The sequence below is a fragment of the Pseudorca crassidens genome, chromosome 10, assembly GCF_039906515.1.
Source record: "Pseudorca crassidens isolate mPseCra1 chromosome 10, mPseCra1.hap1, whole genome shotgun sequence".
NCBI classification, from domain to species: domain Eukaryota; kingdom Metazoa; phylum Chordata; class Mammalia; order Artiodactyla; family Delphinidae; genus Pseudorca; species Pseudorca crassidens.
The window spans coordinates 46,399,142-46,413,414 of record NC_090305.1 but is presented as its reverse complement, the minus strand read 5'-3'; the positions used below and the strand labels follow the sequence as shown (position 1 = coordinate 46,413,414).

The following is a 14,273-nucleotide window of genomic DNA, read 5'->3' as shown; positions in this document are numbered from 1 at the left end:
AAAGTGGAACAGGTGTATCCATAGAAAAATTGAGAAAGCCTCAGAATCTCTGGCAAGATTGATGGAAGAAATTTCTCTCCCAAAAGGCTGTTAGTAAAGATTAGGAGGGAGGTGACTACTACTTCAAATGCAAAGCCAGCAATGCAAGATTTCGAGAAACATAAAAAAATCAAGGAAACATGACACGCCAAAGGATCACAATAATCCTCTAGTAACCAATCTGAAAGACATAGATACCTGCAATTTACCTGGTAATGAATTTAAAATAGCTGTTTAACAAAACTCGATTAGTTAACAAAAACAGGAAAACAATGCATGCACAAAATGAGATGTTTAACAGAAAGATAGAAATCATAAAAAAGAACCAAATAGAAAGTTTGGAGCTGAAGAACACAATGAATGAAATGAAAAATGCAACAGAGAGGGTGGTAGGGGAGGGGGAACTAGAGGAAGGTGGTCAAAAGGTACAGACTTCCAGTTATAAGATAACTAACTCCTAGGGATGCAATGTACAACATGATAAATATAATTAACACTGTTTTATGTTAGATATGACAGTTGTTATCCTAAGAGCTCTCATCACAAGGAAAATTTTTTCTATTTCCTGAATTTTGTATCTATATGAAATGATAGCTTTTCACTAAACTTACAGTGATAATCATTTCATGATGGATGTTAATCAAGTCTTTATGCTGTACACAAACTTATACAGTACTGTATGGCAATTATATCTTAATAGAAGTGGAAGAAAAAAAGAATTTTCCCATCTAAGCAATAAAAAAAAAATGCAATAGAGAGCATCAACATCATAATGGATGAAGCAGAAGAAAGAATCTATGATTTAGAGGATAGAAACTTTGAAATTATCCAGCCAGAGGAGAACAAAGGAATAAGAATGAAAAAGAGTAAACAAAGCCTATATGAACTATGGTATACAAAGAATTTGAGAATTGTTGGATGTCCAGAAGAATAGAGGCCTGGGAGCACAGAAAGATTATCTAATGAACTAATGGCTGAGAACTTCCCAAATCTGAGGAGAAATTTAGACACCCAAGTTCATGAAGCTCATAGGTCAACAGATGGAATCAACTTAGAGATTGTCTCTAAGAAACATTCAAATAAGAATTGTCAAAAATCAAAGACAAAGAGAGAATCTTAAAAACAGCAAAAGAAAAGAAGCTTGTAACTTAAAAAGGGCCACAATAAGGCTATCAGTAGATTTCTGAGCAGAAAACTTTCAGACCTGGAGAATGTAGGATAATATATTCAAAGCACTGAAAGGAAAATCTGCCATCCAAGAATACTTTATCCAGCAAAGTTATCCTTCAGAAATGAAGAAAAGATAAAGACTTTCCCAGAGAAAAGCTGAGAGAGTTAATCACCACTAGACATGCATTACAAAAAAATGCTAAAAAGGAGTTCTTCAAGATTAAATGAAAGGATGCAAATTAGTAACATGAAAATATAGGGAAAATATGACACACTGATAAAGGTAACTAAGTAGCAAAATTCAGAATACAATATATTGTAATATGGTAGTGTTAACCACTTAAATCTAGTATAAAGTTTGAAGGAAAAGAGTATTAAATATATCCACAGCTACAATAATTTTTTAATGAATACAAAATATTTTTCAAAAGGTAAATTGTGACATTAAAAACATAAAGGGGGGAGTAAAAGAGTAGTTAAATTAAGATGTTATCAGCATAAAATAGACTTTAATATCTATAAAATGTTTATATAAGCCTCATGGTAACCACAAAGCAAAAATTTACAGTAGACGTACAAATGACCAAAAGAAGGTACTCCAAGAATACCACTATGGAAAATTATCAGTTCACAAAGAAAGGCAGCAAGAGAGAAAAGAAGGAACAAGGGAGCTATAAAATGGCCAGAAAACAATGATATGACATTAGTAAGTCCATAGCATATCAATAAATACTCTGAATATAAATGGATTGAATTCCCAGATCAAAAAGCATAGAGTGGCTGGATGGATTTTTTTAAAAAGACATGATTATATGAAGTCTACCAGAGACTCACTTCAACTTTAAGGAACACACGGGATCAAAGTGAATGTGTGAAAACACATATTCTAAGCAAGTGGAAATCAAAAGAGTGCAAAGGTAGCTATACTTATATAAGGTAAAACTGACTTTAAGCCAAAACCAGTAAAAAGAGACAAAGAAGGTCATTATATACTGAAAATAGGGTCAATAATCAAGAAGCTTTCACAACTATAAATAGCAATATATATGTACCCAACATCAAAGTACCTAAACATATTAATCAAATACTAACAGATCTGAAGGGAGAAATAAACAACAATAAAATAAGAGTAGGAGACTTTAATATACAAATTTGAACAGTGGCTGGGCCATCCAGGCACAAAATCAACAAGGAAACAATGGGCTTGAACTAGACTTTTAACCAAATGGCCCTAACAATGTATGCAGAACATTCCATCCAGCAGCTGCAGAATACACATTCTTTTCAAGTCCACAGGAAACATCCTGCAGAATAGATCACATGATAGGTAACAAAATAAGTCTTAGCAAATTTAAGAAGACTGAAATCATATCAAGTATGTTTTCTGACCACAATATTATAAACTAGAAATTAATAAGAGAAGGAAAGCTAGAAATTCACAAATACATGGAAATTAACACACACACACACATCTGAACAATAGATAGGTAAGAGAAGAAATCAAAAGGGAAATCAAAAATATCTAGAAATAAATGACAATGAAAGCACAACATACCAATGGGATGTAGCAAAAGCAGTTCTAAGAAATAAGGTTATAGCAATAAACACCTAAATTAAGAAAAAGGAAAGATCTCAGAAAAGTCCATAATTTTATATCCAAAGAAACTAGAAAAAGAACAACAAAAATCCCAAATAGACCAGAAGAAAGGAAATAGCAAACATCAAAGCAGAAATAAATGAAGTAGAGAGTAGAAAACTAATAGATAAGATTGATAAAACTAAGAGCCGTTTTTTTAAAAGATAAAAATTTTTGACAAACTTTTAGCTAGATTAAGCAAGAAAAGGAAGAATACTGAAATAAAAACAGACATGAAAAGCATACAAGATATATCAATATTATCACCTTACCCACAGAAACACTAAGGATCATAAGAGACTACTATGACAATGATACAGCAACAAAACGGATCACCTAGAAGAAATGGACAAATTCCTAGAAAAATACAAGCTACCAAATTGAATCATGAAAAGATAGAAAATTAAAAAAAAACAATTACTAGTAAGGAGATTGATTCAGTAATCAAAAACCTCTCAACACAGAAAATCCCAGGAACAGATGGTTTCTCTGGTGAATTCTACCACACATTTAATGAGGAATTAATGTCAATCTTTCTCAACTCTTCCAAAAATTTGAAGAGGAGGGAACACTTCCAAACTCACTTCAGGCAAGGACATTAGAGAAAAAGAAAATTACAGCCCAATACATCTGCTGAATATAAATTCAAAAATTCTCAAAAATATAAGCAAACTGATTTCAGCATTAAATTAAAAGGATCATACACCATGATCAAATTGGATTTATCTTTGGTATGCAAGGGTGGTTCAGCATATACCAATCAATCAATGTGATACACCACATTAACAAAATAAAGGATAAAAATATATGATCATCCCAATAGATGCAGAAAAATCTTTTGCTGAAACTCAACATTCATTTGTGATAAACACTCTCAACAAAATGGGTATAAAGGGAATGTACCTCAACATAATAAAGGCCACATATGACAAACTCACAGCTAACGTCATACTCAACAGTGAAAGGTTGAAAGCTTTTCCTCTAAGACCAGGAACAAGACAGGGATACCCACTCTTAACACTTCTATTCAGCATAGTACTGAAGTACTAGTCAGAGCAATTAGGCAAGAAAAAAAAATAAAAGACATCCAAATTTGGAAGGAAGAAATAAAACTGTCTCTGTTTGTATAGGACATGATCTCATATATGGAAAACCCTAAAGACTCCACCAAAAAAACTGTTAAAACTAATAAATGAATTCAGTAAAGTTGGAGCCTACAAAAATCAATATACAGAAATCTGTTGTTTCTATACACTAATAACACACTATCAGAAAGAGAAATTAAGAAAACAATCTCATTTATAATTGCATCAAAAAGAATAAAATACCTAGTAATAAACTTTAATGAAGGAGGTGAAAGACCTGTATTCTGAAAACTATAAGATGCAGATGAAAGAAACTGAAGATAACAAACAGGTGGAAAGAGATACTGTTTTCATGGATTGGAAGAAATAATAATGTTAATATGTCCATTCTACCCAAATCAATCTACATATTTAATGCAATCCCTATCAAATTACCAATGGCATTTTTGACAAAACTGGAGTAACCAATCCTAAAGTTGGTATGGAATTACTAAAGACCCTGAATAGCCAAAGCAACCTTAAGAAAGAAGAACAAAGCTGGAGGCATCACAATCTCTGATCTCAAACTATACTACAAAGCTGTAGTAATGAAGAGTATGGGACAGGCATAAAAATACACACAAAGACCAATGGAACAGAACCAAATGCCCAGAAATAAACCTTCCATAAACGGTCAACTAATATTTGACAAGGGAGCCAAAAATACTCAGTGAGGAAAGGTTAGTCTCTTCAATAAATGATGATGAAAAAACTGGATAATTACATGCAGAAGAATGAAGTTGGACCCTTACCTTACATCATACACAAAAATTAACTAAAAAATGTATTAGTTTTAACATACAACCTGAAACCATAAAACTCCTGAAGAAAACATACAGGGTAAACAACTTGATTTTGATCTTGGCAATTATTTTTTTAACTGACACTAAAAGTAAAGGCAACAAAAGCAAAAATAAACAAGTGGGACTACATCAAACTACAAGGCTTATGCACAGCAAAAGAAATAATCAACAAAATGAAAAGGGAGCCTACAGAATGGGAGAAAATATTTGCAAGTCATATATCTTTTAAGGGATTAATATCCAAATTGTATAAAGAACTCATCCAATTCAACAGCAACAAAAACAACAAAAAAGAATTCTATTTAAAAAAATGGGCAGAGGATCTAAACAGACATTTTTCCAAAGAAGACATCCAAATGGCCAACAGGTATATGAAAAGATGCTCAACATCACTAATCATCAAAGAAATGCTAATCAAAGCCACTGTGAGATACCATCTCACACCTGTTAGAATGATTTATCACAAAAAGGCAAGAAATAGAAAGTATTGATAAGGATGTGGAGAAAAGAAACCCTTGTGCACTGTTGATGGGAGTGTAAATTGGTGCAGCCACAATGAAAAACAGTATGGACATTCCTCAAAAAATAAAAATAGAACTAGTGATCTAATTTTGGTTATATATCCAAAGAAAATGAAACCAGGATATTTAAGAGATATCTGCACTCTCATGTTCATTGTAGCATTATTCACAATAGCCAAGATATAGAAACAAGCTAAGTGTCCATTCAGGAGTGATTAGATAAAGATGTGATACACACACATGCATACACAAACACACAACTGAATATTATTCAGCCATGAGAAATAAGGAAACCCTGCCATTTGTGACAGCATGGATGAACCTGGAGGGCATTATGCTAAGTGAAATAAGTGAAACAGAGAAAGACAAGAACTGTATGACATCAATTATATGTGGAATCTAATAAAGCTCAACTCATAAAAACAGAGGAGAATGGTGGTTGCCAGGGGCGGGGGGTGGGGAAATGGGGAGATGTCAGTCAAAGGGCACAAACTTCCAGTTATAAAAGAATAAGTTCTGGGGATTTAATGTTCAGCATGGTGCTTATAATTAACAATACTGTATTAAATATTTGAAAGTTACCAAAGAGTGTAGATCTTAAATATTCTCCCCACAAAAAAGAAACAATAATTGTGTGAAGTGGTGGAAGTGTTAACCAGTGCTACCATGGTAATCATTTTGCAAATCAAAATGTTGTATACCTTAAACTTACACAATGTTATATGTCATATATATCTAAATAAATCTGGATAAAAGACAAATGAAAAAAACTTTTAAAGATTCCAACTCTGTGGAATTAATGAGGGCCCATAAAGTGCTTCAGTGACCAAATCAAATGTTACTTGCAAGAAACATTTACTTTCCATAAAGGAAAATAAATAATGAGTTAGTAAGGCTTTTTTTTCTTCCATTGTTAGTTGACTAAAATGAAAAATATGTTTTCATGACCTACTTCTACAATGTAATAGTTTTGTGATGATGAGCATGTCACTAAACCTTTCTGAGCCTATTTTTTTCTTTATGTGAGAAATAAGGTGGCAATAGTATCAATCATAAAGTGTATTAAATTAAAAGCCTACAACCCTGTATAAATATTATTCATCACCTAATTATATTATGATCTAAATGATGCAAGTTGTAAGTCTTGGTATTATCGATAATGACAATGACACCTTACATTTAATATGCATTATCATCATATATCAGTCATTGTTCTAAGCATTTTATCATTTTAACTCATTAACAATCTTATGTCAATTTTCAGACAAGGAATGAAGGGAGTTGAACTACTGCACATTGGATCCAGAATCTGAATTCTCAACCACTTCAATCTTACTAATCCTAATTAAACAAACAAAAAACCTACAATAAGTCCATCATGATTGCAACATGTAATTATATTAAGTTTTTGAAAAAAATATGTTAAAATTTGAAAAATCTTAATATTGAGGAAACACTGCATTCAATATTTAGCGATTTCCAGATCTATAAAACCTCTTACATAGATAAATGTTTAATAGAAAATATTTATATATGCCTTTTGAAAATATTTCTCAGTTGTCAATCTATTTGCAATCATTAAGTATGGGAGTGGTTCCATCGGAGTATTAAAATAATTCTGAATTACCACAGTTTCTCCCTTCTTTTAAAAATATCCACAAATAGATGTAAATTATGCATTTCAAAATTAATGTTCTGACTGCAGTCTGATTTACTTCAAAAGTCTGTTTTACTCCAAGTAAGAATGAGTTTGAATATAAAACAGAATTAAATTTTATGTTAAGGGTATCCACAACATGAGGTCATGGAGAAGAGGATCAAAGGCTACCATGTTGATATTCTGCTGAGCACCTGACACACAAGTGGTCTCACTCACACCATGCTTACTACTCCCAATGTCATAATTAGAATGTGCTGCTGGGTGCAGCAGCTACTGTTATCTCGATTTTCAGACAGATTTATTGAAGCTTAGAGAGGGTAAGCAACTTCTACAAGGTCGGAAAGCCAAATGGCAAAGGTAAGATGAAAGACAAACTCCACAGTCTTAAGCACCTCTGTGAGCTTAGTTAATCTTACAGCTGTGAAATAGTCTTTCACTAAAAATAGAATAGCGGAAACAGCCAGAGGAAAGAGAAGCTATCTGTTTATATATGTATTGGCTTGCTTTCTGCAAGTGACTGGTCAACTTTCAAAACTGCAGAGAAATTATTTTTTTAATTAGCAAATTTCTTATTTTGTGAGGCTATTTCCAGGCTCCAATGATACAGTCAATCTGTCCTTACCCTTTATTCTCTTAAAACACCAGCATCCACTACCGGTGAATGGCACACATTTTAAGCAAGAGCAGCTTCATCAGCATAATCAAACTATCTGAGGATAAACTCTAATTTTTTTTTTTTTTTTTCCTGTACGCGGGCCTCTCACTGTTGCGGCCTCTCCCGCTGCGGAGCACAGGCTCCGGACGCGCAAGCTCAGCAGCCATGGCTCACGAGCCTAGCCGCTACGCGGCATGTGGGATCTTCCCGGACCAGGGCACGATCCCGTGTCCCCTGCATCGGCAGGCGGACTCTCAACCACTGCGCTACCAGGGAAGCCCAAACTCTAATTTTGTAAGTTTTCTAAAACATGCTACGAATTTATCTTGAACCTTAAATTCTTTCTTCTTCTTAGAATTATTGATGCCATAATATTTTTTACATTGCACACCACTCAATAAATTACATTTGCTCAAAGCTGGAGCATTAACTTTAAGGAGTATTAAGCCACAAAAAAGAACGTTTGAACCTTATCAATGATAGTACCTCCCAATGCCCTGCATTTTATACGCTTGCTTTTGGGCATGCAAATCCCACAGTGTTATTTGACAACACCCGTAGTGTCTCCATCCTGTGGGCATTTATAAACACTATTCCCTTTGTTATTGTTTTTATGTTCTGTTTCGTTGGCAGATTTGCATTTACTAATTAAAATACAAATCAAGACATTATGTTCTTTGTAAAACAATTGCCCTTTTGAGTCTTGATAAGATGCGGGGTAGATAAAATATCACACGAATTCATTGATTTTTGTACATGCCCTTTGGAATGTGTGTGTGTTTAAACTGCTTTGGCAAAGGTTACAAGTGATCTCCAAATTGCTAAATTTGATGGACACTTTTCTGTTCTCATCTTACCTGACTGTAAAGAGTTGGAGATTCTAAATATTGGTATCTCCAGGGATGAGCATGGCCACCTGAGTGACCTTGTTCACCTCCTTGGTTTCAAGTGTCACACAGTAAGTGTTTACTGGAACCTCAATCCTGAGCACCAATATCAAGCAATTTGCAACTTCCTATAAGATAGAAGTTGCCCATGACTCCGCATTACTTGTAAGATAAAGTCCAAGCTTTTTAGGATGAATACATGGCTCTTGTGTGACTTGGTGGTCATCCCCCACTCTCTCAAGTATTTCTCTGAACTTACACCACTTGGAACTCTGTGCTGTGAGCCAAAAAACACTTGGAGTTTCTCAGTATGCAAACCTGTATCATGCCTTATTCACATCCTTCCTTTTTCCTGGAATGTCCTTCTCTTAATTCCATAAAAACGTGCTCAATTTAAGGATCAATTCTATTACAAAATCTTTCCTGACCCCTACTCCTGATCATGGTCTCCTCTGTGCCTGGCAGCCACCACACCGGACTGCACCGTAAGTCTGCATGTGCCCCCTTGTTTCAAAGCAGGCAACTCTTTAAGGTCAGGGATTGGACTTTTATTTTTTTCTCTCAGAGCATGTTTTTCAGTATTACATATAGATGTTCAATAATGATAAAGAATAATGGTCACTGTGTTTAAATCTGGCACTGATATTTGATATCCACATAAGCTTTGATATCCATAAAGGATTTGATTTGGTTAAAAATGGTTTTGTGTAAGTCTAGTCTGTTAACCATAAATGCATTTGTCTTTATAGTTTCTTTTGCATCACTCCTCTCCTCTGATTCATAAACTTTCTATTCACAGTTCAAGAGTATTTAATATTACCCTAACACTGACAACAATCACATAAGGTACCTTAATAAACCAGTCACCATTTACAGACCTCTGGCATATTTTGCCTCCTTCCTAAGAATAATATCTCTTCTATGAAAAACTCTTCTCTTCTCCCACATCACAGTTTTCCATTCTCTCACTGTTGTGGCCTCTCCCATTGCAGAGCACAGACTCCGGAGGTGCAGGCTCAGCGGCCATGGCTCACAGGCCCAGCCACTCCGTGGCATGTGGGATCTTCCCGGACCCGGGCATGCATCTGTGTCCCCTGCATCGGCAGGCGGACTCTCAACCACTGCACCACCAGGGAAGCCCAAAGTTTTCCATTCTTCATGGAGCTAAACAGATTCCCTCACCTTCTCTTATCTTTTTTGGAATCCCTGAGGCTGCTCTTTTGCTATTTTTTCCATCAAAGAGAAAATCTGCCAAACTAGCTTTGGGACCCTAATTTCTTTAACTTTATAAATGGGTTTCCCTGGCATAACAACTAGGGAATATGCACAGCCTTTACACCTTGAGTTCCCTGTTCCTATCCCTTCCCTTTTGTCCCTTTTGTCAAATCAGCCTTCCTCAGCATGACTGAATGAGCGAGTCATGAAATAGTGCTGGGGCATCTTTCACAATATGGTGAGGAGGTGTATGGTAATTGGGGACCTATATAACTCTAAACAGAGGGCTTTCATTTGGTGGGGTTTAGAGTAGAGGGAGGGTAAGAAGGGAGTCACCTTATTCTGATGCAATTAAAGATGCAAAACCTAAGGTACTGAAATAGAATGAAAACATATGCATAATGACATGTATATGCTGGAAATGTTTCTAAAATAGAAATATTCGTGCTACCAGTGTTCCTTCAACTTGTGTATTGAACCTCCCCTTGGAACATGGTTTTTCAAAAGAAATAAAAAACAAACCTTTAACGTTATTTGTTTTTATTTTTACTTTTTGTAATCTTTTTTTGCAGTGTGAGAACATGTCAGTTCTACTCTTAGCAAATTTCAATTATCTAATACAGTGTTAGCAACTAATCACTAGGCTTTACATTAGATCCTCAGAACTTACTTGTAGCTGAAAGTTTGTATCCTTTTACAAATTTCTCCCTTATTTCCCCCACCCACCAGTCTCTGGCAACTTACAAATTTCTCCCTTATTTCCCCCACCCACCAGCCTCTGGCAACCACTTTTCTACCTCTGTATCTATGAGTTTGACTATTTTTTTTAAGGTTCCACCTAGAAGTGATACCATGCAGTATTTGTCTTTCTCTGGCTAATTTCACTTAGCATGATGCCCTTGAGGTCCATTCATATTGTTGCACATTGCAGAATTTTCTACTTTCTCATGGTTGAATAATGTTCAATTGTGTACATATACCACATCTTCTTTATTCATTCATCCTTATACAGATACTTAGGCTGTTTTCATATGTTGGCTATTGAGAATAAATGCTACAATGTGGGAAGGCAGCTATCTCTTCCATATCCTGATTTCATTCCCTTTGAATAAATATCCAGAAGTGGAATTGCTGGATCATATAGTAGTTCTATTTTTAACTTTTTAAGGACATTCCATACTGCTTTCCATATTGGTAGAACCAATTTACATTCCCACCTACAATGCACAAGTGTTCCTTTTTCTCCACATCCTCACCAACACTTGTTATCTCTTGCCTTTTTCATTATAACCCTTCTAAAACAAATGTGAGCTGATATCTCACCATGGTTTGATTTGCATTTCTTTGATGATTAGTGATGTTGAGCATCTTTCATGTACCTGTTGGCCATTTGCATATCTCCTTAGGAAAAAAATGTCTATTCAGATGCTCTACCCAGTTTTTCTTTTCATTTTTAAAAATTATTTTCTTTGCTTTACTGAGCTTCTTAGTTTGATGTAGTCCCACTTACATATGTTTCCTTTGTTGCTTTTGTTTTGGGTGTCAAATCCAGAAAGTTATCACCAAGACAGATATCAAGTTGCTTTCCCCGTATATTTTCTTCTAGGAGTTTTATGGTTTCAGGTTTCATGTTCAAGTCATTAATCCCATTTGAGTTGATTTTTGTTTATGGTGTGAGATAGAGGTCCAGTTTCATTCCTTTGCATATGGTTATCCAGTTTTCCCAACACCATTCACTTATTGAAGAAACTTCTTTCCTCATTATAAATTCTTGGCATCTTTGTCATAAATTAACTGACCATATATCCATGGGTTTATTTCTGAGATCTTTATTCTGTTCCTTTGAACAACATGTCTGTTTTCATGTCAATACCACATTATTTTGATTACTATAGCTTTGTAATACAGTTTGAAATCTGGAAGTATGATGCCTCTAGCTTTGTTCTTTCTCAAGATTGTTTTGGCTAGTTGGGGTCTTGCACATTCTATGAATTTTAGCAAATATATAATGACAGGTATCCATCATTATAGTATTATATGGAGTATTTTCACTGTCCTAAAAATCCTCTGTGCTCCACCTATTCATCCTTCCCTCTCCTCCACCAGCTCCTGGAAACTATTGATCTTGTTGTTGCCTCCATAGTTTTGCCTTTTCCAGAATGTCATATAGCTGGAATCGTACAGATGTCAGATTGGATTCTTTCACTTAGTAATATGTATTTACATTTATTCCATTTGTTTTCATGGCTTGAGAGCTCATTTTTTGTTTTAGCACTAAATAGTATTCAATTGTCTACCTGTACCACAATTTATTTATCCATTTACCTACTGAAGGACATCCTGGTTGCTTCCACATTTTGACAATTATGAATAAAGCTGCTACCAACCTCCATGTGCAGGTTTTTGTGTGGACATAAGTTTTCAGCCCCTTTAGGTAAATGACAAGGAGTGTGATTGCTGAATTGTATGGTAGGAGGATGTTCGGTTTTGAAAGATTGCCAAACCATCTTCCAAAGTGACTGTGTTTTCTAACATTATTAAACTCACCCTTATGCATTAAAACATTTTTAAGCACTTGAGAGACAAACGAAGCACTTAAAACTGACCAATTTATCTCTGAATGGTCAAATAAAAATTCTTACTCTAAAACCTCACTAATATATTAGTAGGTTACAAACTGATGGTCTAAAATATATGCAATTTGAAAAGAACTGAAGTTTTATTATACTAAGGTTTCTTCCATTTCATAAATTAAGATGCAAATGGGAATGACTCTTAGGTAAGTCTTTCTTATTTTATGTCAAATTTGCTGTGTTGTAATTTCTACTAATTTGTCCTACTTTTGCCCTCTGAGGTCATACAAGACAAATCTACCCTGTTTTCAATTATCTGAAAGATTTTTACTAGTAAGAAGGCTATTTTTATTTTAAGCCTAATATTTCTAGTTTCCTCATAACATTTCAAGATCCCTTGAACACTCTGGTTATGATTTTCTGTAAAGTCTCTCATTCACTAATCGATTAATTGACTGATTAATTCATTTATTCAACCTGCAATTATTACATGCTTAGACTCTGCCAGGCCCCATGGGTTGTACTGAGAAGCCACTGAAAATAGTTAATCACTAACATTTTTTTAAAAAGCAAAAAAAAACCAGTTTCTCTCTCATCTCCTCCCCATCTTTTATAGGATTAGAAATTTTTTCTTTGATTCTTTTATATCAGCTTACATAAGTCTAACCTATAACCAGTTACTTCTCTGCATTTAAATACTTACAAATCTATTCTCTCCTGTTAGTCTACAGTTTCCCTCAGGGTAGGGACACTGTAGACAGTTAAGTATTTACATTGAGTTGTGGTTAAGGGGACAGTTAAGTATTTACATTGAGTTGTGGTTAAGGGGTCGAACTCACGAACCAAACTAAGTTCAAATCATGCTCTGCCCCCTACTCCCTGAAGGATCCTGGGCAAACAACCCTGTGCTCCCATCTCCCCAGCTGTTAAGCGGGGATGTGATCAGTGCTTCACAGGGCTGTGTGGGGATTCCTGTTACTGCATGTTTCAATCTACTTCCTTTGGCCTTGTAGTTGGTAAAAAGATTTCTGTGATTCTGGATATAGATGGATTATGAGACCAATTATTCACTGTGTAATATTGTCTCTTTAGTGATGTGTTTTATGGACTATTTTAGTGGAAATGCAGGAGAGATGATTTTTTAGGAGCTAGACACTACTTAAGGCAAAGACTGCAAATTTCTTTTAAATATTGCCCTTTATAAAGAATGAAGTATCCTAGTCTATTAAAATAATAACTACCTTTCAAATTTGTTTGATAAATGAACTGCATTAATTTTTTCAATCAGCTTGATAAATTTAAATCTTTCTAAATATATCTCTAATATAGATCTTTATCAGCATGACAGAATTAATAACTTCCTTCAGATGAAAATAATTATAAGGACACATTAAGAACATCAATGTTTTAAAACCACATCCCAGCCAACAAACAATTATATAAATATAATATAAAACTTAATATAAAATTAAAGACAAATTTGAAGTAGTTATAGTCTGCTTATATACCTAACAAAATTATAATTACTTTATATTATATAATTATTACATAATAAGACAAAAGAGTTTCAGAAAATAACTTATTCCTTTATAGATATGATAAATATGATTCATGTGACTATCACTTCAGGATAAATAGGGCCTTTTTTAATTCATGAAGTTGGATGTCAAACTCAACTGAAAAATGTGTGTCATATTCAATGTATTTATTCCAAGGCTTGTTAAAATTACTCTATTTTGCTGCAGATGGATAAAATAACAACCACTTTTCTACGTTTTATGGATTAAAATAGTGTGAAATGATGGCTTTAAATTTCCTGTGTTTACAACTTTATTAAAACCCCACAACAAGTTATATACTTGATTAAAGATTTATGGAAGACACATTGCACTGCATTCTTAATAGGCAACTGTCACAATTTCATGGGGTACTGCTCAAATACTGAAGTACTCTGACAACATCCATCACAGCTGCAGAAAGGAAAGTTCCA

At 34.4% G+C, this 14,273-nt stretch overlaps 1 protein-coding gene across 4 annotated transcripts in view; it reads right to left on the bottom strand.

The window, feature by feature from the left end:
• The window catches only part of KHDRBS2 (KH RNA binding domain containing, signal transduction associated 2), a 739,251-nt gene that overhangs the window by 568,378 nt on the left and 156,600 nt on the right, over nucleotides 1-14,273 (bottom strand). The gene's annotated exons all lie outside the window — the stretch shown is intronic.